At 37.1% G+C, this 5,707-nt stretch overlaps 1 long non-coding RNA gene across 1 annotated transcript; it reads left to right on the forward strand.

Annotated features, from left to right (window-relative positions):
* The first annotated feature begins 2,298 nt into the window (after window positions 1-2,298).
* LOC131737986 (uncharacterized) lies at window positions 2,299-4,767 on the forward strand. Its single transcript, XR_009329551.1, has 3 exons — window positions 2,299-2,400; window positions 2,618-2,890; window positions 3,171-4,767. It is a non-coding gene; the product is annotated as an uncharacterized LOC131737986 (long non-coding RNA).
* The last annotated feature ends 940 nt before the right edge of the window (window positions 4,768-5,707 follow it).

Below are 5,707 nucleotides of genomic sequence, written 5' to 3' on the forward strand. Positions count from 1 at the left end.
AAATCCCCAAATAAATCACATATGAATTTGTTTTAAGTTATTTTAAAATAGTGGGTTTTTGGAAAGTATGTAAGAATTTGATGACTGCTGCTCACCACTGATGGATGCCTGATGTTTGCTTAGTTCAGAGACAATTATGCTGATGGTCCCACCTCCTTCCCCTCTAGATAGGCTCTAGGGTTTAGATTGACAGTTGATTGACCTCACTGCCCTATTGGATCCAGGAGCTGATTTAATACAATTTTGTACATAAAAAATAATTACCCTGAGTACTCTTTCTCTAAGTAATAGACTAAACTCCCCCCCCCCCAGGATAAATACATATGTTTTACATACTGTTAAACAAGCACTTTCTTTTTTTGTTGCTTTGATAGATGCCATTTTCATTTGCTGGACCCGACTTTACTTAATATATATCTCAAAACCTTCAACACTACGCTTCCCTTGATCAACGAATGCTGTACGAAATGAAGGGTGTATCTAACTCCAGTCCTTCACGTTCCACTGGCTCCCACATTATGCTAAAAATCATACACATCAAATCATATTGCAGCAGCAGGGAGGAAACAATACACTCTTGCAATATGACGGGATATGACATATGTCAATAAACAATCCCTGCCAGGCAGTGCAGTGCACGAGGGTCAGCAGCCGCTAAAGAGAGAGAGAGAGAGAGAGAGAGAGAGAGAGAGAGAGAGAGAGAGAGAGAGAGAGAGAGAGAGAGAGAAGTACGCCCTAGACTACCTGTGAAGAATTTCCAAGGATAAATATTGGGATTTTTTTCCTACACAACAGGACGCAGGATATTTGCTAGGAAATCGGGACTGTCCCAGCCATATAGGGACTGTTGGCATGTATGTGGTTATGCTTACTTTAACTGTTTCCCGACGAAGTACTATCCTTGGAAATTAAATGTAAATTTTGTTTATTATTTCCCATTATCCATATACTATATATTTACAATACCAATGTTGTGTTTTCTTGTTTATTTGGTTATAAAATCATAAAAGAAAAAATAGAACGATGTTAAGTTTATGGCTATTTTTCCATTGGAGCTGTTACTTCACTAAAAGCAAACGTTTAAATGAAAAATAATCGATTAGCCCAAATGGAAACAGGCTTGATTTGCATAAATGTAGCTATTATGCACATTTCTAAAATACTGTCGACACAACAAACAGCTGTAAACACGATCATATTGAAGTGTGATTCTGGGCCTGTGATCGGGTAAACACGATAAAAAACACACTTTGTTTCTTTGCCTTGCTGGGCCACCATAATTTGCAGTACAGCTTGTTAACGCATCTCATTGGATAGGGGAGGAATTATGCATTTCACTGCCTGCTTGGGGGTGCACCAATTGTCTGTCGTGTCATTTTTGTGCAATAACAATTCAAAACAAAAATAACACGACAAGAGAAATGAAAGCGCAGAGGGTACTGAAGGTAGAATAGAATATTTTTTCACAATCACTATTGCAATAAAATGGGACCAGAAAGGAGCTGAGTACAGAAAGTTGAAAAAGCAACACAAAGAAAAGGAACGCAAACTATGAAGCCAGTGGAAGAATTGGCTCCAAACCTGCAGTCCAAAACCAACTCCAAACCTTACTCTATGTTTTAGAAGCAGTGTTAGCCCATTCAGTTCATCCTTTTTCATACATTTGTACACTTTATAGCAGCACATTTCATGTTGACATCGTAGCAGGATTTCTGAGAATTAGCTGCATTAGAGGGGTGTTTTTTTCCCAGTGTGTTGTTTTTTCCAGTGTGATCACTTGTTGTGATCAGTTCAACATCCTCCGCTGGCACATCTGTGATCGAGGAAATTTTCCTAAACAGACTAAGGTTTTTAAAAAAAAAAAAAACTTTCACTCTGGGCGCTGGCATTTTCTTCATGCGCTGTCAGAAGTGATGCAAATGATACAAAACATGACGGAAAACGTGTGCAAATGAGCAAAACGGTAATGACCTTTCCTAAGTTGTACCTTACGATAAAGGACCCATGTTCCAAATCAGTGTTCCCACAGAAAATCCTAAATAACCTCTATAGTGCAAAAGGTTAGAAGTATGTGTTATAAAACGGCTTGGAAAAATAACTAACTCTGATTGCTTAGACAGCAACGCCATTTTATTTCTTTGCTATAAAACCACTACCCAAAATGACTGGTAGCCATTTTGTTTATACTTGGTGTTAGAAAGTCTTTGATTTACGGCTAAATGCTGCTCTCTAGTGTTCATGGATGTTATATTGTTCTCTTTATACACGTCATCTTAGTGAGACAGTTTCCTTATGAGTCAGCTTAGATAATCGTTTTTTTTGTATTGTCATAGACGGCTGAGAGTAAGCAAGCCTTTTCTTACACGAATAATCCATCTATCTGTGCGTCAGTGCCGAAATGTAAGTAATATTCTTAATTATAAGTATTTCACCATCATTTCTGTTTAAGTTGATATCAGTACTTATACGTAAGATTTAAGTTTAATGATTGTAAACATAGCATAGTAAGCTCATGCATATTCACTCTGCCAATCGCAACGTTTCCTTAGTTTACTTAATTCCTTGTTTATTGGAACAAGCAGGGTTTACAGAAATCGTTGTTTCTTGTTTATTACAGACCACAGATACTAGCATTACCCAGATACTAGTATAACACAGATACTAGTATAACACGGATAATATTATCTCCTCATTGGTGATTATCAACACGGATTGTTTACTTGATGCACGTTCTGAATAAACCCACACGTTCTGGAAGTACCTGTCTCCCTGTGTCTACTCATCTGACCGTGAGCCTATCCTTAGGCATCTGTTCAACTTCACCAAAAGAACTAGTCTAGCCTGAAGAAGTCCCTGTCCTCTGTTACACTCTGGAGACTCCAGAGAACTGGTACAGCACCAACTTTCACAGTATTTTTTTTTTTTTAAGTAGCAGTAAGTCAATATTAGTAGAAAAATAAAGAGAAGATACAACAACTGGTACAAAGAATTGGTACGAAATGCTAGTTTAAAAAAATTTGTTTTTAATCTTTATTTAAAAATACTAAGTGACTCAGTATCTCTAATATCAGACTGCAGTTTATTCCACAATCTGGGAGCATTGTAACAGAAAGCTCTTTTTCCTTTCCTTTTTGTCTAAAACAGTCAAAGTTTTAAAATCTCTGTTCCAGGAACGATGTCTTCCTGCCACTCACCCCCGTATTACCGACCTGGATTTGAAGCGCCTGTAGGAATCTGAAGCACTTTCACTGGACACCACAGTCTGGTTTGATCTTCAGCTTAACCTGGCATGACATGGGCGCGAGTGTGTCTGCCAACAGACAAAAACATCTTTTGAGATCTGAAAGGATGAAAACGGACTTGAATACGCGTGCCTCTCAAATAACAAAGAGCACAAAAAATAGCTTCCTTCCTCAGTTTAATTTGAAACTGCAAAAAAACTACAAAGCAAACTTTTTTTTTTTTTACTTAACCTTTAACGATGTATTCATGATTTAAACCATCCTGTTTAGTTATCTATAAAGAGTAGATCTTAAACTCGTTACAAACATCTATGTTGGTTGAAAGACTGCACACATGGAGCAGATAGGTTTCTATCAGTTTTATTAATAGTACACAGGTGAGGAAACATGTTTTATATCATAAACACATTTTAAACCATATGGTCTGTAACACATAGGATTGGTTTTACCAACAATTACCAATACTCTTAAACTACCTCATTTAAGACAAGTTAAGGGCCCTTTCACACTGTGTAGGTTTCCCCTGGAATTCCATAACTGAGTACATTTGGCATTCAGTGTGAAAGCTCCAAACTTTCCCAGGCACGATTATAACAAACCATACTGAAACCACCTGAGGGAGGTGGTCTCGGTACAGTTGCCTCTGTACTCAGTACGGTTCACTTATTTTTGCTTCAGTGTGAAAGAGAAATGTACTTGGTTCAATTGCGAACATATCAAACTATCAAGTGTACCAAACAGTAATATTCTTGGAAGCTGTTGCTACGTAAGTGGTAAATCCATGAGCATTAAATACTCCAGGCTTCGAGTTGCTGGAGCACTGATAAAAATACATAAATAATAATCATATATCACTGGTTACTCCACACAGGCCCTGGTACTGTCCTGCCTTGACTACTGCAACTCCCTCCTGGCCGGCATCCAATTCAAAACTCTTGTACTCGCTGTCTTGACCATTCACTCCCTCCTCTCTCCAAACTATTATTTCTCCCTACACATCCTCTCGCCCCCTCTGCTCCTCCACCTCCGGCAGACTAGATGTACCCACCCTCCGCTCCCCCGTCTCCAGAGTCCACTCCTTCTCCACCCTTGCCCCTCAGTGTTGGAACGACCTATCCATGGATATCAGGACTGCTCAGTCCCTGACCTCAAGACACACCTGTTACGACAGCATCTGCATACTATATCTTGTATATGATTTTACTCATAGGTATCTGTACTCACGTTTTCTGTAATTGCTCTTATTTGAAATCATTCTCATCCATTTATCATACTTACTATGTGTTCTTACTGGACTTTACTCAAATAAGCAAATAGTTACTATAAGGTTTAACTGCACTTAGTCGAATTTATTCTTACTTAAGTTACTGTATGCTTTATTTTGCTCTTACTTGAATTGATTATTGTATTGTACTTTCATATCTGCTCTTATCTGTATTAGGATATTCTGTAATGTGATATTTTATAATGTGATACTTTGTACTATGATAACTTGTAACAATTCTAAGTCGCCCTGGATAAGGGAGTCTGCTAAGAAATAAATTATATATATATATATATATATATATATATATATATATATATAGTAAATATGGACTGGGGAGGAGGCTAATAGTGGGAAACTGTGGCCCTCGAGGGAAGAACTATAGTTACTAACAGGGGACTATAATGATAGAAGCCTAGAGGTAACTATAGTTTTTCCCTCTGGGCCTTTTGTTTCCCACTATGAGCTGAGGTGTGCTGTCCATATTTGTTTTATGAATCAGTCAAGAAAGTAATGTTTTTGAAGTCCATAGCGCAGTTATTAAAGTTTTTTTGGCATAGAAAAATAAACAGCATGAGGATTCTGTAAAATGTGTTCTCCTGAGGCAGTTACTTAGTGAAGCCTCACTGAAACAAAAGGCTATGATGGACTTTGTCAAGGTTCAAAAGAACGACTTGCAGCAATGAATTGTTAAAAAAAAGCTGTTACAAAAAACACCCTCTTCTGTTGGTACGTATTTTGTTGAAATGTAAGACAAGTTTAAATGACACAGCAGGCTTGTTTATTTAGTTTTAAAGTTTAAAAAAATTAATAGAATTGTATTTTTTGTTTGAAATCCCAGAGAACTAGCAACACGTAGCTACCATAATTTAATATTAATGTGTGGAATAAATGAGCGATAATACCTTGTGGTATTTCTAGCTGCTAGCCACACAACTTAGTTTACAGGAAAATTGTGAGCTCTGATGTGGCTGAATAGCTTATTCCTGTCATAAAATGTCTTATGATCTTGTAGCTTTGTAGTATTTTTATTTTTTTGCAGTATATTTATTTTTTATTTCTATTTTTTTTTTTTTTTTGGTAACAGAAAAAGCTAGGGAAATGGGGTTGGAGGTGTATCACATTTTGAAAAGATTTTTCTAGGTGTATCACTGTCAAAGTAAACTAAATTTTAAAACATTCTTCGGTCTTTGTAATATAC

Source organism: Acipenser ruthenus, chromosome 9 (genome assembly GCF_902713425.1).
Source record: "Acipenser ruthenus chromosome 9, fAciRut3.2 maternal haplotype, whole genome shotgun sequence".
Classification (NCBI taxonomy): domain Eukaryota; kingdom Metazoa; phylum Chordata; class Actinopteri; order Acipenseriformes; family Acipenseridae; genus Acipenser; species Acipenser ruthenus.